The 26,210-nt window shown below is 37.4% G+C and overlaps 1 protein-coding gene across 1 annotated transcript in view; it reads right to left on the bottom strand.

The window, feature by feature from the left end:
* The window catches only part of LOC139129337 (uncharacterized), a 60,496-nt gene that overhangs the window by 25,587 nt on the left and 8,699 nt on the right, over positions 1–26,210 (bottom strand). The gene's annotated exons all lie outside the window — the stretch shown is intronic.

Raw genomic sequence — 26,210 nt, 5'->3', positions numbered from 1 at the left:
GTTTTGAGTGAAAATGTCAAACCAAGAGTAAGGAAACCAAGAGTAACTAAAGCAAAAAATTATTGATTCATTGTTTGATCACTTCAGTGGTACCTAATATGATAACAGTGTATTTTTAATAAAGACAGCTTTTCTTACACATTATAGACATGTCTAGTAGTTTATTTTAAATTTCAAAATCAATAAAATTTCATTCATTCACCAATACAAAACTAATCGTATATCAGTCTTACAATGTTGTCTAGGAGTTTGTGAGTTAAAGATAGGAAAACACCCTCACTATTACTAATGTTCCATTGTATTTAATCATGTTTCCATTCAACATATTCAAGCAAAGTGACACCTACATCTCATCATGATTCAGTCCAAATAATTTTACAGCAATTTCACATTGTATGCATGATTGTCACGGTAGAGTAACATTCAAAAGGTGAATTAAACTTGATTTAAAGGCTTTAGTGATGCAATTTCTTTTTTATCGTTGTAAGTCGTCAAGAATTTCACAATTTAATAGTATATCATGTAAATATTGCCATAAATTATGAAACATAATTTCTCATCTTTGCCTCCAGGGGGCGCACTTCAACAACAAAGTCTCCGGGTTTTAGAACTTTTGGCTATATCTAAAGAACTAAGGTGGTGACCCCCATTTTTTTTCTATTGATATACTTTTTGGTCACTTATCCCTCGATTGAGGAAGTTTCATCAAAATCTATTGGCGGGAAATACTAAATTCTGCCATGTTATTTCTTAATTATTCAGTCCATTGTTTTCCTATGCATAAATATGAAAATCATAAATTTTAATGATTGGATATTTCAAAAATTTTCATGGTGACACCCTAATTTTTGTTGACAATATTAATCTATATAGGGTTCTTGGTCCTTCCAGAAATTTTAGTGGAAATATATTGGTGAGAAATAAAAGGTGCACCAACCTTAATCTACAAATGTAATCTCATCTGCTTTTCTTTTATAGGACAGTCGTTTATATGAGTAATTTGCAATATTGCAACATTCAGCTATACGGCACCTAGAACTTTGAGAAATTCGAAAAATATGAAAATCCAATTATCTTAAATTAGTTCCAATCGTCTTGATGGTAAATACCAAATGTCGAAAAAGCAAAAAAATTAATGTTTGTAATCAGGTCGATAAAGTATTCCTAAACAACTAGCGAGAAGTTTCATTGACAAAGTGACAAACGATTTCCGTATACAACTCAAAGTATGTCTACTTTGCAATTAGTCTTTAGCTAAAAGTGTTTCCGCAGACAAACGTTTTTGTCGCCCTTTGCATGCTTTCTGCATCAATGTTGTGCTCTGACTTCCGCTGTACTCAGACTGATCGAACGACTGTTTCAGCTAATCTCCTTGTTTCATTACTCCACAATCTCCACCCTGGATAATCATTATATACACTCTACTCTAACGAAAAGTCATTTTATTTGCACTTTGCTAAACTTAATGTACGTTTTCTCGCGGCTCGTCACAGGACATCTTCTGAAGTCACAACCTACAGGTCATACTCCAACAGAAGCTGTTTAAATTCCTGCACTTGGATCAAGTGTGGACATTGATGAAGGACAAGTGATTTGTTCGAAACATGTCTATTTGTTAATTCACAGTGGAATAAGAGAACTTATCTGTACTTCCATGCTTAAAATGTTTTATTTTTTCAGTTCTTCAGATTTTTACTGCGAATGACAAAGGTATTTTTAACTGTACTGATTGATGTTTCGCTGTCAAATAAAGTGTCCTCAAGCAACAGCCGTGACCTTTTAATACATTGTGCTAACTCTGTTGCATCAATGAAGTCGGATAGAAGCATGAATACATCAATAAAAAGGTCACAGATGATAACCTATTCCGTTTGCACTTCCAGCCAAGAAACGATAAAGTTAAAATTTATGGCAGGACGCTAAACTGGGTCAAACGTAGCATTCGTTGGGTCAAGGTTCACATGGGCCTCTGTCGATAAGATCCCACAAACAAACTTTTATTTTTTCAACGAAGTAATCATTTCAAATAGCTTTGGATCTGAAACAAAATGTTCGGTATATGTCATTGCTTCATAAAATAGAAACCCCTTGCTGAAAACGAAGCTAAATACTTGCAATGTTTAAATCGTCAACAAAAATGTTGTTCTGTTTCATTTGATAAGAGTTCTGCCATAAAGCAAACACTAGAAACACTGGGAAGTTATTTTTATTACTAAATAGGCATTGTATAGCTGTGCTAAGTTTGAGCTGCAACCGTGTGGAATTATGCATACATATACATTCCACACAGCAGACATTGAAATTTCAGAGATTTTTAATATAAATTATTTCACTATTTATATTAAGATACTTTGTAAAACCTCTGTTTATGATTAAACAACAGCTTCTTGCTGTATTTTCTAAACATATTTTTCGATTTGTCGAAACAGCCAATGTATGTAAAGCCACATAGGAAGCTATTATAGCCTTGAATAATCCTGACCTATTCTCAATTACCTAGGCTTGTTATCGCTGTACACTTTTTACAGGCAAGTTAAAGGGTAAACTAGTGTATCGAAATGAAGTTCTGTACAGGAACACCAACTCTGCCATTGGCAATTCCCATGTTATTGCTGTCATATTGTGCTCAATACTGTGGCAAATACAACTCAATTTGGCAGACTCCATTGAATTTGATGTACTTTTACTGATTTCTACCATTCATAGTTATCGATGTTAGTTTATTTATAAAGGTCACGCCTAATATGAATGTCAACTGTGCATATCATAGTCATAATCTATACAAATACTAACACGGATGACGAATGAACGTTAATGGTAATACATACAGAAGCAATTTGAAAGAAGATTATACAGATAGTAATGTTGCATTATGCCGTATGATTAATCAAAGCAAACAGTTAGCATTTGTCGATAAAAAGCCTTTTTTCATGATTAATTTTTAGGTAGAACGCGGCTAGCAGAGGGAAAGACTTTAACTATCAGCAAATTTTAAAGCGTTTGCTTTCAAAATCCACGATAAAAATCAGAAGGTCAATGTGTAAACTTTGGCACAACCGATATTAGCGATATTTACCATTCAAAATGGCCGCACACCCAGAGTTAGCTGTTTTGGGATTTTGAAACATAAAACAAGCCTACACAAACAGTAGATCAGAAAAGTACTATAAACTTTGCAGATTCCCACGATCTGTGTCCGAGGTGCATTTTACCATAAAGGTCGTGTGCATGTATTTCACCATATGTGGTACATATTGGCCATGACAACTACCGGTACTTGCGCAATGTTGTAGCTTTTCAAGTGTGTATCGAATATAATTTTAATTATCCGCGATACTTTTATTGGTCATCATATTATAATTTTTCAGCCTATTGTTTTGTCCCTGACATTGTGCATTGTCATAAAACATTTAACAGTATACTATCATCTGAAAAGATCACATTTATGGTATACTTTCCCTTTCAATTGACGTTGTTATACCATTTTCTGAGTTTGCCTCTGTTAAGATAGGCGACATGAACTATTTGAGTAAAAAATTACAACTCTTCCCTTTCAGCTAGGAATTACCGTCGTATCAGTTCACGCTACTCCTCGTTACTTTAAACAGCAGCTATTTCCAAGTGATTCCTGAAAAGTATAGTAAAGTCAGAATGTTCCTATCTTGCTTAAAAGTGATTTCCCCGAAGACACCTGATTACAAAACCTCTCAGAAAGGAGTCGCAATGTTGAACCGGCTGTAGCTATTTAAAACCAAATGTTTGCCCTTTTACTGGTATAAATAGGTGACGGTTCATTGAATCATCATGTCTAACATCTAAGTGAAACGACACCTTATTTAAGAGTTTGAACAAAGTCCATGCATAGACATGAATACATGCCCTGTCACCTGACGGGGTCACGACATGTCAACTGATCAGATGATTTTAGGGGTAAAGGCACTTATCTGTAGACTAAGAGACTGAGAAGATTATAAATATTACCTTGGATTATTCGATTTTTTCAAACATGTATGCGTTCTTTTGTCAAAGTACATAGTTAAACCACAGAGTAACATACACAGAGTGGCACACCTATTGTTTAAGGCGTGAATCGGTTACGTAAGCATTCCATGTTTGCCTCGCCTCACGAAGCTCTTGGCACTCTTTTCCGAAGAGTGCCGACCATGCACCCTTCGGTAATTTTCGGATTTTCACCAATTGTTAAGCGAAAGTATGTTCGACAAAGTTTGTGTTGTTGTTGTCGTGTGGTGCTGATCGGAATTGATGTGCTGGCAAAAACGGAGTGTTTTGAGCTTAAGGAAAGTGGGTGTCACCGTTTTAAAAATTCCTCTCATATTTTTATGAATATATAATGAGTGTGTTTGAACAAAATTTGAAAGTCTTTTATCGATACTGTCGGTTTTACTCAATGGCTTATGGTCAGTCATACCGTCTTTTACACGTGCGTCAAGAAAGGACATGTTTATGAAACTGCTGGCGTGTTATGTTTTGATTGGCGTGAAGCAGTGTTTCTGACCTGAGAGCTCACAAAGTAACTATGGTTGCTACGCGACTGGCAGTACGATGCCATCTCGTCGTATGTTTCGCATAATCTCGTGTAATTATCAACCACAAACAAAGCCTCCAAAAGTTTAACACCTTTGAAGCTCATTTTAATATGAAAAGCCAATAGTCTACCGAGACGACCATGGAACAAAAGGCATGCAAGTGTTGCCACTCTGTTTATGTTACTCTGTGGTTAAACCTATGATCGCTTATGGATGGATATACGGCGATGGCTACTGAAGTATGCATTGAAAAAGTAGGCGGCCGTCGTGTATCGAGCAACAAGCGAATGCGGTTAAACTTTACCCTGACTTGTACAAGATATAGTCATCGGGTGTGGCAGCATCACAAACCATGGCATTTAATTATCCTGTTTGCAGGGTCCAATTTCTTAACTATTGTGCGTTTGATAACTTAATGAATTTGTACGGACGAATCAAAACGTATCAGCGATGCTGGCATTAACAACTTAAATACACATTATAAATGTTTCCCTAGGGAACTTGCTATTCTCTCTCTCTGACGCTCAATAGCAGTCACGTTTGCTGTGATCAAAGCCAAATTTCTTCCCTTAAGTCTTACCGTGTGAGGTAGATTACCTGTCTGAAGGTTTTAGCCAGGAACAAGTTGCAAGTTTAAATTTTCTAAATAACATAAAAGGATTTAGCAAGTTCCACATTTGCTCTTGTCATAAGTTAATTTTTCAGAACAACTAAATCTTGGCCACACAATGAAGCTGATGATGATAGCATACCATTGGTGATGGTAGCTTAGCCGTACCGTTGCATCCCTAAATGAGAGATCGAACAGGACTCTAATCTCGCATTGCCTAAAATATTAGAAATTCTCTGGCTTGTTGCTCCATTGTAGAGATCGTACAACAGTGGTCTGGGGACCCCTATTCTGCTCCGTGATGCACGGGAGAACTTTCCTACATGTCGGAAAATGTATTCACAGCTGATGCTTTTATAATTAATGTTTTGTATAAATCACGGTCACCACCAAACGGAATTACCAAAACCTGTATAAGCCTGCTATCATAATTGATAAACATTAACTTTTTAAGAATCGATCGATTATCTTAATGTTTGAGACGTACAGTTATGGCCAAATATGAAGCAGATGATTAACAATGACCTATGACACATAAGCTTAGGCACAGTTTTATATACTAATCAACATATAATCAAGATTACTCCCTTGCAAAACGACAATTATCAGAGTATAACCCTTGATTAGGAAGAGGGGAACTTGCAAACGATTAGTTCCTCCGGTTCACACATTTATGAAAATCGAAATAAATAGTCAGCCGAGAATCAATAGATTGATTGGCCTGCTGTGTTGTCGATAGCATGCACGAAATTGTAACAAAAACCGCACGAAATTGTAATCTGGTAACGTCAAGAGGTTTTTCTTTGTTCTAAAAGTTTAATCTCGACCAACGGCAAGGTTTTATGTAGTAGTATAGCCGAAAATCCAAAACGCCGTACAACGCCGACGGACAGGGACACTCGGTCATTCCAGCTCAAACTGACACAGTTAAAACAATTCTCTATTGCTTACAGTGCTATAATCTAAGAATTTCTGACCAGATTTACGTATATACTATTGTTCGTGTCGCATGTCTAGCGAGTGCAATACTATACTGATTGTAATTTTGGAACACAGGAAGCGTTAACAGACAGAGTTTCGACAAATATCGCTGCCCATCTTCTGCCGCGAAGTCAAATAATGGCCATGGGACTCTTCTTTCAACGATCCCAACAGGGCTTTCGAGCCTAGCTACTTTAAGTATGTCAAGATTATATTCCAACAAATATCCATAGGTGGTACTTAACTCGTTTTTCAACAATTGAAACTTTTTTAAATAAGTACAAAAAGGTATTGGATATGGAATCAATTTTTTTAGTCATACGTCTCACACGTAGGAAAGTTCACCTGTGGTAAAGTGGCTACATTAAATGTCACTTTTAAATTTTGATTGTGTGACCAAAGATAAAACTTCCACATATTTCCTTATGTTCTCGGTTCCGTAAAGCCGGTATTTTATTTTAAAATCAGCTTTGCAACTGTCAGCTTTGCCATGTTATAATAAAACAGTTGGGACATTGAAAAAATCGAGGCAAAATTCTTAAAGTATATTTGATTGCCGATTGCTGTTCAGCATTAGTCAGGTGGCTTAGCAATCAAAACAACAAGATCATTACAGGGATGACAAAGTGCCAATTTGCTACAGAGGTTCAAATATATGTTTGAGTAATGAAAAAAACTATAGGTGGAAAAATTAAAATTTGCGCCTCCTTAAATGATTTATGGTGTTATAAATTTAAAACATGGCCACTTTTATGTCACTTAAAAATACCCCCAATGACACTGGGCCAACATTTGTTTTGAAGTAGCAGGCCAGAGTGAGTATAATTCGCTAAGTTTACATCTGCTAACATACATAAGTTTCAAAACAGACTGTTTCCCTCGACCTTCGGCCTAGGGAGCAGTTTGTTTTTGGGCGTGACTCACAGTCCCTCGGGGTACAGACGTATGGTGTTGCCCTCATGGCCAGTCAGTATCTGTATAATGACAGCTGATTAACCTGATTTTGTAGCATGCAGGTCGTGATAATATACTGTGAATTCCTTAGGAGCATTGGCATTAGACGAACTAGACACATAGTCTAAATCGAGGTGTTGCCAACACTGTAAGGTGTAATTATCAGCTGAGCAGTAATTTCAGTCGACCACAGAGAAATCAACTCTGCCAAAGTTGAAACATTGTCTCGCAGCAGGTCAAATGTAGTCAAAACACTACACCTGAAAGCAAGTGACAAGACTTGGACAGTGCTTAGACATATGTGGTGGTTTTTACGTCTGACCTCCTGCAAACAATGTTTCAACTTTTGCAGAGTTGATTTTTTATGATCGACTCATGTTACCGCTTAGCTTTTAATTGCACCTCGATTTAGACAATATGTCTAGTTCGTCTAATGCCAATGCTTCAAAGCAATTCACAGTAATTTTCATCCGAGTGTTTTATGAGAGATTCTGTTCAGACCACGCATTTTCTGTCCATAGTACCACGGTCCATATATAGAGGGACCGAGCTAATACACAGCTCACTCTCTCTCTCTCTCTCTCTCTCTCTCTCTCTCTCTCTCTCTCTCTCTCTCTCTCTCTCTCTCTCTCTCTCTCTCTCTCTCTCTCTCTCTCTCTCTCTCTCTCTCTCTCTCTCATTGAATCCTGAACTCATCTATTAATGTTTACTTCATCCGACTTTATGGACAATGGAACTGATGACGTTCCATCAGGAGACGTAACATGGCTTTGAAAGAGGAGAGTGAGGTCAAGAAGACACATTCCTTAAATATTTTCGCGGCCTTAGATATCACGCTGACAAATTTCTATGGTGTGTGAAGACCTCAAAGTGGTCCCTGACTTCAAAGTGGTCGTGTATTGTCTTCTTTATAGTCTACCTTAACATATGTTTCGCTTGCTGTACTCACAAATACGTTTGCAGTTTTGTCTTTTTATTCCCTTCCTCTTCAGACTATTTTGTAGAAGTTCATAAATTTGACTTTCTGACATCAAATGAAAAGACACAGCCCAGGTCAAAGTTTCAAATATTGTGGACTTTGAATTTTACTCGTTGAGAAGACGCACACATTTACGTACAATTTTATTACACACATTTTGAAATAATCACCACCCTGTATACGTTGTGTTACTATCTCAAAAATTCTGTGATGATAGGTGTTGCGGTTTTGGAGCTTTTGCGTGAGACGGACATACATCCGCACATACATACATACATACATACATACATACATACATACATACATACATACATACATACATACATACATACATACATACATACATACATACATACATACATACATACATACATACATACATACATACATACATACATACATACATACATACATACATACATACATACATACATACATACATACATACATACATACATACATACATACATACATACATACATACATACATACAGACAGACATACAGACAGACATACAGACATACAGACATACAGACATACAGACGCCACCGACTCACCATATAATCTCTTTTTGGTATTTATATACATACCAAATATGAGCTGGAAATCACACTGACGTTTTGCAAATTAATGCAGGTGATTAGATACAAGTTGCATTACTTTTAAAGTAACTTGCTTTAAAAGCAAGACGATGTTTTTCTGATAGTCTTGGCACTTACGATTCATTGGTAGTTACACCGGCTATTATAAAATACTGTGAATTGCTTTGGAGCATTGGCATTAGACGAACTAGACACATAGTCTAAATCGAGGTGTTGCCAACACTGTCAGGTGTAATTATCAGCTGAGCAGTAATTTCAGTCGACCACAGAGAAATCAACTCTGCCAAAGTTGAAACATTGTCTCGCAGCAGGTCAGATGTAGTCAAAACAACTACACCTGAAAGCAAGTGACAAGACTTGGACAGTGCTTAGACATATGTGGTGGTTTTTACGTCTGACCTCCTGCTAAACAATGTTTCAACTTTTGCAGAGTTGATTTTTTATGATCGACTCATGTTACCGCTTAGCTTTTAATTGCACCTGACAGTGTTGGCAACACCTCGATTTAGACAATATGTCTAGTTCGTCTAATGCCAATGCTTCAAAGCAATTCACAGTATAATGGCACATGGTATCATTGTTGTTTGCTGCTTGTAGCCATGACACCATCGAAGTGATTAATCTTCCTAGACTAAATCGCATCACGTGGTCCTGTCATTGCAGATTCCTTATTATTTTTAATCACTTTGTAATGGTTCGTAGGGATCGGAGGACTAATATGCAAAACTAGAACGGAAGTTCGACAGGGCCAGAGTTTATTTCTCGTCGTAGGTGTAAAAAAGCGAAGAAATGTCGCAAAGTATTCAAATGACCTGAATTTACGATTGTTAAAAAGCACCCTAGCTAGCTATGTCTGTGTAAACAACAAATAGCCTGCATTGCAGGGTTGCTAGGGAAGAGAAGTATGGCCAATTAGCCTGTCAGCCATGGCTGATGTTGCTAGTTAATATATTTATCGAACAAAAATCGAGCATACGTACCGATTTTTTAATGTCAAAGTCGTCGACCGAAGACAAAACAAAACTTTACGACTTAAATCAAGGAAGGTCAGTCGGTGAAGATACTTCAACGTTTTGAGTCATAAGGGGCTCCACAAAGTAGCGTTGCCGCTCGCTGGTAACCTGTAGAGACGACCCTGTGCCTGTCAACAAAATTAAAGTAATGATTTAAATCATCCTCTTTTTAAATATTACGAAAGAGACAGTCGAAGAAGGTACTCCCCTCATGATAAATATGTCGGTAGGCAGTACTGAAGTTCAAGAGGATATAGTTATCTGCAAATAGCTTTATGGAATTCTATATGCTACTAACCGTGGTGCCGGTCGGAAGTGGACGGCTTAAGAGAAACGGAACATGAACTGTAATGTGTCACGACACATACGGAACCAGGGCCGTAGCCTTACAAACTGCCAGGGAGGGGGACAGAACCTTGCGTAGCTGCATTGGGGAAATGTACATAATTTTACATTGTGGAAAATCTCCTCCCCACCCATCCCCATCCCACCGCAGGCTATTGCCGACGTTCACTTAGTCTAGGAGAACTAGCTCTGTAAGTTCGTGAGTAGAACCACCTATGCAGGTAGTAACAATTATGATGCACGCATGTCAAGTACCTGCAAATTTACTATGGGGGAAAACTGTGCAGGACAACCATGTACATCCATGTGTCTGCGTATCGTAAAACAAACGAACAAATGTGTTTCAACTTCACGGTTGGAACAGGCGCGAGCTCTTAGCTAGAATGAAAATTAACGTTTCACGTCAGAGTGTCAATTTGACTTTACGACATACTAGCAATAAACAAACTCAGCATCTGGTATACCATTCGTTTTGACCAGTCCACATATGCACTCGCTATTGCTCGTGCACATACACATACGCATATTTCCAAATGTATTTACTTAATGGTGATAGCTTCTGTTGAGGTAAAGCGTTTGTTAAGAGATAAACTGGGAATAAAAGATGATATCGAATTTGAACGAGTTCATCGTGTTGTAAATGCACCTCCAATACGAGGAGAAAAGCCGATTATTGCAAAATTTACAAAGTTCAAAGACAGGAGCAAGGTTCTGACAAACGCCAATAAACTGAAAGATACGAATATCAGTATAGGTGAGGACTTCTCTAGAAGAATGCGAAACATACGCGCCAAGCTGTTTGCCTTCCAAAAAGCTCAATTAAAGAAAATAATGCCAAGAAGATCCAGATCCGCAACGACAAATTGATCGTGACCGATGATAAAGGGGCTAAAACTACATTCAAAGTCGATGAGAATTCAGGACAGGTGAAAGAAATGCGACGTTCGAGCTAGGAAAAAGGCCAAGACCCAAAGAAATCAATATTGTCAATTCTGTTTTGGAACATCAGAGGACTGAAATCCAAGGTGAAAGACCGTGACTTTTCGTCATTTTGTTCACAGTTTGATGTAATAGGGCTCTTGGAAACTTTCTGTTTAGCGAATGATTTCATTGATTTTTTCCCAGGCTACAAAGCCTTCACTTTTCCCGCCATAAGACACGGTCAAAAGGGTCGCCCTAGTGGCGGAACATGCATTTATGTGAAAAAACTCATAGCTTGTAAAATTAACAAAATGTACAATGATATCGAGAACTTTGTATTCCTAGAATTCGATAAATCTGTATTTCAGTTAAATAAAGAAGTGATCCTGGTTTGTTGTTACTTCAGATTAGAGAATTCCTTACCCAATTTTGATTCCTTGGAAGATAAGCTCATTGAATTACGGAGTGTAAACTCTGATAAGTATTTCATACTTGGTGGAGACTTTAACGCAAGAACAGATGTGAGGATGATTTCAATGCAGATGATTCCACTGAGTATCTCCATATCAATAATGATAATTATAAGCCTTCTGACTTCGTTACACCGAGGAATTCGAAAGATGATATTGTAAACGAAGCAGGTAAAGCTTTGCTAAATATTTGTAAAAGTTTCGATTTACACATTGTCAACGGTCGGCTTCAAGGTGACAGGGAAGGGAATATAACTTGCGTGACCCCAAATAGTTGCAGTGTTGTCGACTATTGTGTCATTTCATCTGAACTTTTTTGTCATGTAAATCATTTTAGAGTTTTGTCGAGGATTGATTCAGACCATTTCCCTGTCAGCTGTAATGTCAATTGTGTAAATACTTCTCACAAAGTAACAATAATGATCATGTTTCTGCCACATCTAAGTATGTGAGATTCCACCTGAGTGAAGCAAGTAGCGAATCTTTCAAGAGCAATCTTACATCTCCACATGTTCAGAATATGTTAGACAAGGCCAAATTAGCATTGCCAGATATTAACACTGCAATTTTAAATTTAAATGAGGCATTGATAGCAGCATGTGGAGGTGCTCAGAAACCCAACAGTGGGAAGAATTCAAGTCAGTACAAAATTGCTAGAAGTAAATTTAAACAAACCTGTAGAGATAGTAAAGAAATGTATCAAGAGAAAATAAGAACTCTTTTTAGAGATGCTGCTTGCAATGACTCGGGTGAATTCTGGTCAATTTTGAGAACAATTGTAAATCGTAAGGGAAATTCCTTTAATGAAATCACAGCAGACGCATGGTACGAATATTTTAGTACATTGTATAATGAGTGTCATGATGTTCAATCTGGTGATACAGACTTCCTACGCTCTGTAGAACATGAGGTAAACCGTTTTCAAATTTCAACTGAAGAACACTTTGTAAATGGAGACGCGTCAAACATTTTGAATGCAAGAATCAGCGAGGAAGAAATTTTACACAGCTTACAGAAGCTCAAATCAGGAAAATCACCTGGTCCTGATGGTCTTTCAAACGAATTCTTTAAATACTCAGCGAATGTAATCTTACCACTTTTATTAGAAATGTTCAATTTTATCCTCGACTCAGGACAGTTTCCAACAGAATGGACAATCGCAATTGTAATACCACTTTTTAAAAAAGGCAACAAAAATGATGTCAGTAATTATAGAGGCATTTCCCTTTTGAATGTCTTAGGGAAGATTTTTACTTCCATCTTAAATACATGTTTAACACAGTGGTCAGATGAAGCCAACATGCTTTCAGACTGTCAGGCTGGTTTTAGGAAACAACATAGTACTGTCGATAACATTTTCACTCTTCATGCCATTATACAGAATATTTGAGTGTGAGACATGGAAAGTTTTATTGCCTTTTCGTAGATTTCGCCAAAGCTTTTGACAAAGTAAACCATTTCTAATTTGTCATCTCAAGCCAGCAAAGCACTCAATATACTGTCAATTGCCAGGTGGAAACTCGAGTTCCTCCCATACCAGAGTCACTTTAAATTGTTTGATTCAATAATTCTACCTATGCTATGTTACGGTTCTGAAATCTGGGGCTACCAGTACTATGATATCATCGAAAAGGTCCACAGAAAATGGTGCAGGAAATTTCTTGGGGTTCCAAGCCATACATCAAACAAAACAGTGGTTGGAGAATGTGGCTGCCTGCCTATTTTCTTTTACACACTTCAGCGATGTATACGTTACTGGGTTAAGCTTATAGAAATGCCACATGAACGTCTGCCAAAACAAGCTTACATCATGCTGTACAACCTAGATAACCTTGGACGAAATACCTGGGCGACTTCTATTAAGCATATTCTTTATTCGTATGGGTTTGGACACGTGTGGTTAGCCCAAGAAGTAGGTAGCAAGGAGATGTTTATGTCAGCTTTTAAACATAGAATCTCTGATATTCTTAAACAACAATGGAAAGCCAATCTTATTGACAAACCAAAATTAAGAACATACCGTTGTTTTAAGAGTATACTTGAACCAGAAAAATATTTATTATTCAACTGTAACTGGAGGGTAATTCAAATGTTTGCTCGTTTTCGATGCTCTGTACTCCCTCTAGCTATAGAAGAAGGAAGACGTAGGAACATTGATTCGTCAGCCAGACTATGTAATTTTTATAAAAAGTGACGTCGAAGACGAATATCATTTTCTTTTAGTGTGCCCCCTGTATGAAGAGTTACGGAAAAAATACCTACCTATCACAATCAGTCAAGAACCGAATTTTTGTAAATTCCAGTCTGTAATGAGTACGACAAATGCGGAATTGACTTTGAACATCTGTTATTTTGTATACAATGCTTTTAAAGTCAGAAAGGAATTTACCTGTATATCTTAATTACAACAGTCTGCCTTTGATTATTTTTCTTTGTTTGCAGAAAAGATTAGCAAACTAAAGACATTTACCTCTGTATGTACATTTTTGTAATTTAGTATTTGATGTAATCCCTTTGCAAATGGGCCGGAGGCCTTGGAAAGCAAACAAGATTGTCAATTTAATAAACAACCTCAGCATCTGGTATACCATTCGATTTTGACCAGTCCACATATGCACTCGCTATTGCTCGTGCACATTCACATACAGCATATTTCCAAATGTATTTATTTAATGGTGATAGCTTCTGTTGAGATGGAAGATGAGGTGCAAAAACATGTAGAAGTCTGAATTTTTGCAGAATGGATCAATTCTTTCTGTACTTTTTGTGTCATGGTCAAGTCGAGGAACTCAAACATAAAATTATTTTTTACACAACTATACATCTAGGGCAAACTCTCCAAATCGAGGAAACTCTTCTTCAGAGAGAAAATCGCCGTCGAAACAACTGTGAATTCACAATGTCACAGTGCTAAGAATGATATCATTTTTATAGCTGCAAGTATTTATTTGTATCGAAGGATTATCATTAAGATACTTCTCATCCCGATACATTAAACATCATCTTAACAAGGTGCACTAAATCCAAATTAAGTAAGAATAACCCAGACGACAAATAAGACGCCCCCCCCATTGAACTTGAACAATTCGTGAAAATTAAGAGTTTTAGCAAAATTAAAGTCTTTCATTTTCAAGGCGCCTACTACTTTAGACAAAGTGATGTCAACTCGTTTGAATTTCAGCCGAGTAAAACAAGGCCCTGTATTGGGCTGACCTGAGGGGTCGACAGAATACCACAGTGTGTATCTGTCTAGTGATACCATGATTGTTTATTGTTTGTTTGTCACTGTTACAGTCGAGGTCGTACGTCATCGTTAATTTCATAATGGATCGTTAATTAACCACAACGAGACCAACCCGAAGACGAAAACACAAACGGGTTTGTTTTTCATTCTGATCTCTTACAAAATAATACAGTAAAACATTGCGGGTAGTCGAAACTAACAATCTTGCTTTGTAAATAAAGGCATTATTATACTTTGCAAATGCAAATCAATCATACTTACCTACGAATTTCAAAAGTCAAAGTCGACGGTAGAGGAGAAAGCGAAAAGGGCCAGGAATTTTCAGCTAGTATTGGACATTGCGCCAAGTTACCTTTCACATATGTATTCAAATGGGCGTTTTCCGTCGGTAAACTATGTATTAACGACCGTACGTCTAAAGTGAAAGCAACAGTTGAAGCTCCTTTTTTTAGATATTAAGAATGAAACAAAAGCGAGAGAGAAAAGAAGATTGCTTTTTTATCACTCTATACATAAATACATAAAATTAATGCAGATATTTTGCTCTGAAATGGTTTTGTAAAATTTTATCTGACCGCTAAATGTGGTGTTCGTGTGGAATGGGTAGCTAAAAGAAAGGTTGTATAATAAACGAAACGTACACTGGACACGATATAATTTGTTAATAATAAACGTTACATTTTTATTTAGGGCACGTAATGAGTAAGGATAAAACCATGTCATTCTTGGTGGGGAGTGGAATATTTTTGAGGAATGTTGGCAGTTGAAGGAGAATAAAATAGTTTGATGCTATTATATCTTAAGAGAAAAACACAGGTTCAGACAGACAGAAGAAAAAGAATTGTCATCAATTTGCTGAACTCAGCAAATCGAATCGAATCAGCGAATGAACGTTATGGTAATACATACAGAAGCAATTTAAAAGAAGATTATACAGATAGTAAATGTTGCATTATGCCGTATGATTAATCAAAGCAAACAGTTAGAATTTGTCGATAAAAGCCTTTTTTCATGATTAATTTTTAGGTAGAACGCGGCTAGCAGAGGGAAAGACTTTAACTATCAGCAAATTTTAAAGCGTTTGCTTTCAAAATCCACGATAAAAATCAGAAGGTCAATGTGTAAACTTTGGCACGACCGAAAATAGCGATATTTACCATTCAAAATGGCCGCACACCCAGAGTTAGCTGATTTGGGATTTTGAAACATAAAACAAGCCTACACAAACAGTAGATCAGAAAAGTACTATAAACTTTGCAGATTCCCACGATCTGTGTCCGAGGTGCATTTTACCATAAAGGTCGTGTGCATGTATTTCACCATATGTGGTACATATTGGCCATGACAACTACCGGTACTTGCACAATGTTGTAGCTTTTTAAGTGTGTATCGAATATAATTTTAATTATACGCGAATACTTTTTGTGGTCATCATATTACAATTTCTCAGCCTATTGTTTTCTCCCTGACAGTGTGCATTTTAACAGTATACTATCATCTTAATAGATAACATTTATGGTATAATTTCCCTTTCATTTGTTATACAATTTTCTGACTTTGTCTATGTTAAGATTGGCGGACATGAAGTATTTGAGTAAAAAATTACAACTCTTCCCTTTCAGCTAGGAATTACCTTCGTATCAGTTCACGCTACACATCGTTACTTAAACAACAGATATTTCCAAGTGATTCCGGAAAAGTATAGCAAAAGACAGAATGTTCATATCTTGCTTAAAAGTGATTTTCCACAAGACACCTGATTACAAAACCTCTCAGAAAGGAGTCGCAATGTTGAACCGGCTGTAGCTATTTAAAACCAAATGTTTGCCCTTTTACTGGTATAAATAGGTGACGGTTCATTGAAATCAATATGTCTGATCCTCTAAGTGGAACGACACCTTATTTAAGTGTCCCATGTATTGAGTTTGAACAAAGTCCATGCATACACATGAATACGTGCCGTGTCACCTGACGGGGTCACGACATGTCAACTGATCAGATGATTTTAGGGGTAAAGGCACTTATCTGTAGACTAAGAGACTGGGAAGAATATAAATATTACCTTGGATTATGCGATTTTTTCAAACATGTATGCGTTCTTTTGTCAAAGTACATAGTTAAACCTATGGTCGCTTATGGATGGATACACGGCGATGGCTACTGAAGTATGCATTGGAAAAGTAGGCGGCCGTCGTGTATCGAGCAACAAGCGAATGTGGTTAAACTTTACCCTGACTTGTACAAGATATAGTCATCGGGTGTGGCAGCATCACAAACCATGGCATTTAATTATTCTGTTTGCAGGGTCCAATTTCTTAACTATTGTGCGTTTGATAACGTAATGAATTTGTACGGACGAATCAAAACGTATCAGCGATGCTGGCATTAACAACTTAAATACACATTATAAATGTTTCCCTAGGGAACTTGCTATTCTCTCTCTCTGACGCTCAATGGCAGTCACGTTTGCTGTGATCAAAGCCAAATTTATTCCCTTAAGTCTTACTGTGTGAGGTAGATTACCTGTCTGAAGGTTTTAGCCAGGGACAAGTTGCAAGTTTAAATTTTCTAAATAACATAAAAGGATTTAGCAAGTTCCACATTTGCTCTTGTCATAAGTTAATTTTTCAGCACAACTAAATCTTGGCCACACAATGAAGATGATGATGATAGCATACCATTGGTGATGGTAGATTAGCTGTACCGTTGCATCCCTACCTGAGAGATAGAACAGGACTCTAATCTCGCATTGCCTAAATATTAGAAATTCTCTGGCTTTGTTGCTTCCATTGTAGAGATCGTACAACACTGGTCTGGGGACCCCTATTCTGCTCCGTGATGCACGGGAGAACTTTCCTACATGTCGGAAAATGTATTCACAGCTGATGCTTTTATAATAATTGTTTTGTATAAATCACGGTCACCACCAAACGGAATTACCAAAACCTGCATAAGCCCGCTATCATAATTGATAAACAATTAACTTTTTAAGAATCGATCGATTATCTTAATGTTTAAGACGTACAGTTATGGCCAAATATGAAGCAGATGATCAACAATGACCTATGACACATAAGCTTAGGCGCAGTTTTATATACTAACAAACATACAATCAAGATTACTCCCATGCAGAACGACAATTATCAGGAGTATAACCCTTGATTAGGAAGAGGGGAACTTGCAAACGATTAGTTCCTCCGGTTCACACATTATGAAAATCGAAATAAATAGTCAGCCGAGAATCAATAGATTGATTGGCCTGCTGTGTTGTCGATAGCAATGCACGAAAATATCACGAAAACCGCACGAAATTGTAATCTGGTAACGTCAAGACGTTTTTCGTTGTTCAAAACTTTAATCTCGACCAACGGCAAGGTTTTATGTAGTGTATAGCCAAAATCCAAAACGCCGTACAACGCCGACGGACAGCGACACTCGGTCATTCCAGCTCAAACTGACACAGTTAAAACAATTCTCTATTGCTTACAGTGATATAATCTAAGAATTTCTGACCAGATTTACGTATATACTAATTGTTCGTGTCGCATGTCTAGCGAGTGCAATACTGTGCTGATGGTAATTTTGGAACACAGGGAGCGTTAACAGACAGAGTTTCGACAAATATCGCTGCTCATCTTCTGACGCGAAGTCAAATAATGGCCATGGGACTCTTCTTTCAACGATCCCAAAGGGCTTTCGAGCCTAGCTACTTTAAGTATGTCAAGATTATATTCCAACAAATATCCATAGGTGGTACTTAACTCGTTTTTCAACAATTGAAACTTTTTTAAATAAGTACAAAAAGGTATTGGATATGGAATCATTTTTTTTAGTCATACGTCTCACACGTAGGAAAGTTCACCTGTGGTAAAGTGGCTACGTTAAATGTCACTTTTAAATTTTGATTGTGTGACCAAAGATAAAACTTACACATATTTCCTTATGTTCTCGGTTCCGTAAAGCCGGTATTTTATTTTAAAATCAGCTTTGCAACTGTCAGCCTTGCCATGTTATAATAAAACAGTTGGGACATTGAACAAATCGAGCCAAAATTCTTAAAGTATATGTGATTGCCGATTGCAGTTCAGCATTAGTCAGGTGGCGTAGCAACCAAAACAACAATTTGAAGATCATTAAAGGGATGACAAAAGTGCCAAATTTGCTACAGAGGTTCAAATATATGTTTGAGTAATGAAAAAACTATAGGTGGAAAAAATTAAAATTTGCGCCTCCTTAAATGATTTATGGTGTTATAAATTTAAAACATGGCCACTTTTATGTCACTTAAAAATACCCCCAATGACACTGGGCCAACATTTGTTTTGAAGTAGCAGGCCAGAGTAAGTATAATTCGCAAGTTTACATCTGTGAACATGCATATTAAGTTTCAAAATAGACTGTTTCCCTCGACCTTCGGCCTAGGGAGCAGTTTGTTTTTGGGCGTGACTCACAGTCCCTTGGGGTACAGACGTATGGTGTTGCCCTCATGGCCAGTCAGTATCTGTATAATGACAGCAGATTAACCTGATTTTGTAGCATGCAGGTCGTGATAATATGATGGCACACCCGTGTGGTATCATTGTTGTTTGCTGCTTGTAGCCATGACACAATCGAAGTGATTAATCTTCGTAGATTAAATCGCATCACGCGGTCCTGTCATTGCAGATTCCTATCGTTACATTATTTTTAATCACTTTGTAATGGTTCGTAGGGATCGGAGGACTAATATGCAATAACTAGAACGGAAGTTCGACAGGGCCAGAGTTTATTTCTCGTCGTAGGTGTAAAAAAGTGAAGAAATGTTGCAAAGTATTCAAATGACCTGAATTTACGATTGTTGAAAAGCACCCTAGGTAGCTATGGCTGTGTAAACAACAAATAACCTTCATTGCAAGGTTGCCAGGGAAGAGAAGTATGGCCATATAGCCTGTCAGCCATTGCTAATGTTGCTAGTTAATATATTTATCGAACAAAAACCGAGCATACGTACCGATTTTTAATGCCAAAGTCGTCGACCGAGGACAAAACAAAACTTTACGACTTAAATCAAGGAAGGTCAGTCGGTGAAGATACTTTATTATTATTATTATTATTATTATTATTATTATTATTATTATTATTATTAAAATTGTTTAAAATGCACTACACATACGTCTCAGCGCATTGTACATAGCTGGATAAAATAATTTAAAAGTACAACCACACAAGAAAATAAAACAGAAAATTACACATAAAACTGAGTAAAAAGATGGGTTTTCAATTGCGCTTAAAACTATCTACACTTCTGGCAGTCTTAATTTCAAATGGCAAATCATTCCATAGTAAGGGTGAACATACTGAAAACGCTCTCTGTCCATATGTCTTGTTAAAATTGCCGCGGGGCTGGGTTAAACATAATTTGTCACGTGATCGCAGGTCTCTAGCTGGTACATATAAATCTAATAAATCTCTCAGATAAATAGGTGCATTTCCATGGATAATTTTGAATGTTAGCAACAAAATTTAAATCTGATGCGAGCCTCTACGGTAACCAATGTAAATCTTTGAGAACGGGTGTGACATGATCGAATTTGCGCGTACGAGAAACTAACCTCGCCGCAGCATTCTGCAGACACTGTAGTCGAGCAAGTTGTCCTCTAGGGATACCAAACAAAAGACTGTTACAATAGTCTAAGTGGGACGTCACAAATGCATGGACTAGTTTTTCAGTTGTAGATCTGTCAAGAAGTTTACGAATCTTACTTATTCTATGCAAAGAGAAGAAACCATTTCTGCACAACGTATTGATATGGTCAGACATGCTACCATCCCGACTTAAAGTAATGCCAAGATTTCTGACTGAAACTGAAGGGATTATGTCGCATTGACCAATTCTCAGACTGTCTAGCTTTGTCACATCAGATTTTAGACTTGATGAGAAGTGAATAACTTCAGTTTTGTTGTCATTTAGTGCAAGCATGTTAGATTTCATCCAGCTGCGGACGTCGTCAACACAGAGTTCAATGTTATTCCGGATATCGTCAGGTCTATTGCAGATGACATAAATTTGCGTATCGTCCGCGTATATCATGCAATCAATCCCATGGTGTACGAAGATGTCTTCCAGAGGTGCAGTGTACAGTGTAAACAACAGAGGGCCGAGAACAGATCCTTGCGGAACACCGTATTTCATGCGAGAAAATGGGGATGATGCAGATCCAACCTTGACGCATTGCTGGCGATCAACGAGGTCGAACGAAAACCAAGATAGACATTTGCCTGTTATACCGAAACGAAATTGTAGTCTCTGAAGCATAATTTCATGATCAATTGTATCGAACGCCGCTGATAGATCTAACATTATGAGAATCACATCATGTTTGTTATTCAAGGCAAGCATTATGTCATTGTGAACACGGAGGAGAGCAGTATCTTCAACGTTTTGAGTCATACAGGGGCTCCACAAAGTAGCGTTGCCGCTCGTTGGGAACCTGTAGAGACGACCCTGTGCCTGTTGACAAAATTAAAGTAATGATTTAAATCATCCTCTTTTAAATATTACGAAAGAGACAGTCGAAAAAGGTACTCCCCTCATGATAAATATGTCGGTAGGCAGTACTGAAGTTCAAGAGGATATAGTTATCTGCAAATAGCTTTATGGAATTCTATATGCTACTAACCGTGGTGCCGGTCGGAAGTGGACGGCTTAAGAGAAACGGAACATGAACTGTAACGTGTCACGACACATACGGAACCAGGGCCGTAGCCTAACTGCCAGGGAGGGCGACAGAACCTTGCGTAGCTGCATTGGGGAAATGTACATAATTCTACATTGTGGAAAATCTCCTCCCCACCCCATCCCGTCCCAAACGGAGGCTATTGCCGACGTTCACTTAGTCTAGGAGAACTAGCTCTGTAAGTTCGTGAGTAGAACCACCTATGCAGGTAGTAATAATTATGATGCACGCATGTCAAGTACCTGCAAATTTACTATGGGGGAAAACTGTGCAGGACAACCATGTACATCCATGTGTCTGCGTATCGTAAAACAAACGAACAAATGTGTTTCAACATCAAGGTTTGAACAGGCGCGAGTTCTCAGCTAGAATGAAAATTAACGTTTCACGTCAGAGTGTCAATTTGACTTTACGACATACTAGCAATAAACAAACTCAGCATCTGGTATACCATTCGATTTTGACCAGTCCACATATGCACTCGCTATTGCTCGTGCACATACACATACAGCATATTTCCAAATGTATTTATTTAATGGTGATAGCTTCTGTTGAGGTAAAGCGTTTGTTAAGAGATAAACTGGGAATAAAAGATGATATCGAATTTGAACGAGTTCATCGTGTTGTAAATGCACCTCCAATACGAGGAGAAAAGCCGATTATTGCAAAATTGACAAAGTTCAAAGACAGAAGCAAGGTTCTGACAAACGCCAAAACTGAAAGATACGAATATCAGTATAGGTGAGGACTTCTCTAGAAGAATGCGAAACATACGCGCCAAGCTGTTTGCCTTCAAAAAGCTCAACTTGAAGAAAATAATGCCAAGAAGATCCAGATCCGCAACGACAAATTGATCGTGACTGATGATAGAGGGGCTAAAACTATATTCAAGGTCGACGAGAATTCAGGACAGGTGAAAGAAATGCGACGTTCGAGCTACGAAAAAGGCCAAGACCCAAAGAAATCAATATTGTCAATTCTGTTTTGGAACATCAGAGGACTCAAATCCAAGGTGAAAGACCGTGACTTTTCGTCATTCTGTTCACAGTTTGATGTAATACGGCTCTTGGAAACTTTCTGTTTAGCGAATGATTTCATTGATTTTTTCCCAGGCTACAAAGCCTTCACTTTTCCCCGCCATAAGACACGGTCAAAAGGGTCGCCCTAGTGGCGGAACATGCATTTACGTGAAAAAACTCATAGCTTGTAAAATTAACAAAATGTACAATGATATCGAGAACTCTGTATTCCTAGAATTCGATAAATCTGTATTTCAGTTAAATAAAGAAGTGATCCTGGGTTGTTGTTACTTCAGATTAGAGAATTCCTTACCCAATTTTGATTCCTTGGAAGATAAGCTCATTGAATTACGGAGTGTAAACTCTGATAAGTATTTCATACTTGGTGGAGACTTTAACGCAAGAACAGGATGTGAGGATGATTTACATGCAGATGATTCCACTGAGTATCTCCATATCAATAATGATAATTATAAGCCTTCTGACTTCGTTACACCGAGGAATTCGAAAGATGATATTGTAAACGAAGCAGGTAAAGCTTTGCTAAATATTTGTAAAAGTTTCGATTTACACATTGTCAACGGTCGGCTTCAAGGTGACAGGGAAGGGAATATAACTTGCGTGACCCCAAATGGTTGCAGTGTCGTCGACTATTGTGTCATTTCATCTGAACTTTTTTGTCATGTAAATCATTTTAGAGTTTTGTCGAGGATTGATTCAGACCATTTCCCTGTCAGCTGTAATGTCAATTGTGTAAATACTTCTCCACAAAGTAACAATAATCATCATGTTTCTGCCACATCTAAGTATGTGAGATTCCACCTGAGTGAAGCAAGTAGCGAATCTTTCAAGAGCAATCGATCTTACATCTCCACATGTTCAGAATATGTTAGACAAGGCCAAATTAGCATTGCCAGATATTAACACTGCAATTTTAAATTTAAATGAGGCATTGATAGCAGCATGTGGAGGTGCTCAGAAACCCAACAGTGGGAAGAATTCAAGTCAGCCACCCTGGTTCAGTGCAGCATGTCAGAGTGCCAAAAATGCAGTTTATCGTGAATTAAGACTGTTTAGGCAAAACGCTTTAGATTATGACAGACTGAACCAGTACAAAATTGCTAGAAGTAAATTTAAACAAACCTGTAGAGATAGTAAAGAAATGTATCAAGAGAAAATAAGAACTCTTTTTAGAGATGCTGCTTGCAATGACTCGGGTGAATTCTGGTCAATTTTGAGAACAATTGTAAATCGTAAGGGAAATTCCTTTAATGAAATCACAGCAGACGCATGGTACGAATATTTTAGTACATTGTATAATGAGTGTCATGATGTTCAATCTGGTGATACAGACTGCCTACGTTCTGTAGAACATGAGGTAAACCGTTTTCAAATTTCAACTGAAGAACACTTGTAAATGGAGACGCGTCAAACATTTTGAATGCAAGAATCAGCGAGGAAGAAATTTTACACAGCTTACAGAAGCTCAAATCAGGAAAATCACCTGGTCCTGATGGTCTTTCAAACGAATTCGTTAAATAATCAGCGAATGTAATCTTACCACTTTTATTAGAAATGTTCAATTTTATCCTCGACTCAGGACAGTTTACAACAGAATGGACATCGCAATTGTAATACCACTTTTTAACAAAGGCAACAAAAATGATGTCAGTAATTATAGAGGCATTTCCCTTTTGAATGTCTTAGGGAAGATTTATACTTCCATCTTAAATACACGTTTAACACAGTGGTCTGATGAAGCCAACGTGCTTTCAGACTGTCAGGCTGGTTTTAGGAAACAACATAGTACTGTCGATAACATTTTCACTCTTCATGCCATTATACAGAAATATTTGAGTGTGAGACATGGAAAGTTTTATTGCCTTTTCGTAGATTTTGCCAAAGCTTTTGACAAAGTAAACCATTTCTAATTTGTCATCTCAAGCCAGCAAAGCACTCAATATACTGTCAATTGCCAGGTGGAAACTCGAGTTCCTCCCATACCAGAGTCACTTTAAATTGTTTGATTCAATAATTCTACCTATGCTATGTTACGGTTCTGAAATCTGGGGCTACCAGTACTATGATATCATCGAAAAGGTCCACAGAAAATGGTGCAGGAAATTTCTTGGGGTTCCAAGCCATACATCAAACGAAACAGTGGTTGGAGAATGTGGCCGCCTGCCTGTTTTCTTTTACACACTTCAGCGATGTATACGTTACTGGGTTAAGCTTATAGAAATGCCACATGAACGTCTGCCAAAACAAGCTTACATCATGCTGTACAACCTAGATAACCTTGGACGAAATACCTGGGCGACTTCTATTAAGCATATTCTTTATTCGTATGGGTTTGGACACGTGTGGTTATCCAAGAAGTAGGTAGCAAGGAGATGTTTATGTCAGCTTTTAAACTTAGAATCTCTGATATTCTTAAACAACAATGGAAAGCCAATCTTATTGACAAACCAAAATTAAGAACATACCGATGTTTTAAGAGTATACTTGAACCAGAAAAATATTTATTATTCAACTGTAACTGGAGGGTAATTCAAATGTTTGCTCGTTTTCGATGCTCTGTACTCCCTCTAGCTATAGAAGAAGGAAGACGTAGGAACATTGATTCGTCAGCCAGACTATGTAATTTTTGTAAAAAAGGTGACGTCGAAGACGAATATCATTTTCTTTTAGTGTGCCCCCTGTATGAAGAGTTACGGAAAAAATACCTACCTATCACAATCAGTCAAGAACCGAATTTTTGTAAATTCCAGTCTGTAATGAGTACGACAAATGCGGAATTGACTTTGAACATCTGTTATTTTGTATACAATGCTTTTAAAGTCAGAAAGGAATTTACCTGTATATCTTAATTACAACAGTCTGCCTTTGATTATTTTTCTTTGTTTGCAGAAAAGATTAGCAAACTAAAGACATTTACCTCTGTATGTACATCTTTGTATCATTAAGATACTTCTCATCCCGATACATTAAACATCATCTTAACAAGGTGCACTAAATCCAAATTAAAGTAAGAATAAACCCAGACGACAAATAAGACGCCCCCCCCCATTGAACTTGAACAATTCGTGAAAATTAAGAGTTTTAGCAAAATTAAAGTCTTTCATTTTCAAGGCGCCTACTACTTTAGACAAAGTGAACGATGTTGTCTTTCAACTCGTTTGAATTTCAAGCTGAGTAAAACAAGGCCCTGTATTGGCTGACCTGAAGGGTCGACAGAATACCACAGTGTATATCTGTCTAGTGATACCATGATTGTTTATTGTTTGTTTGTCACTGTTACAGTCGAGGTCGTACGTCATCGTTAATTTCATAATGGATCGTTAATTAACCACAACGAGACCAACCCGAAGACGAAAACACAAACGGGTTTGTTTTTCATTCTGATCTCTTACAACATAATACAGTAAAACATTGCGGGTAGTCGAAACTAACACTCTTGCTTTGTAAATAAAGGCAATTATTATACTTTGCAAATGCAAATCAATCATACTTACCTACGAATTTCAAAAGTCAAAGTCGACGGTAGAGGAGAAAGCGAAAAGGGCCAGGAATTTTCAGCTAGTATTGGACATTGCGTCAAGTTACCTTTCACATATGTATTCAAATGGGCGTTTTCCGTCGGTAAACTATGTATTAACGACCGTACGTCTAAAGTGAAAGCAACAGTTGAAGCTCCTTTTTTAGATATTAAGAATGAAAACAAAAGCGAGAGAGAAAAGAAGGATTGCTTTTTTATCACTCTATACATAAATACATAAAATTAATGCAGATATTTTGCTCTGAAAATG

This window comes from Ptychodera flava, chromosome 3 (assembly GCF_041260155.1).
Source record: "Ptychodera flava strain L36383 chromosome 3, AS_Pfla_20210202, whole genome shotgun sequence".
Classification (NCBI taxonomy): Eukaryota; Metazoa; Hemichordata; class Enteropneusta; family Ptychoderidae; genus Ptychodera; species Ptychodera flava.
Note: the sequence above shows the minus strand (reverse complement) of the source record. Positions and strands in the feature narration are given on the sequence as shown.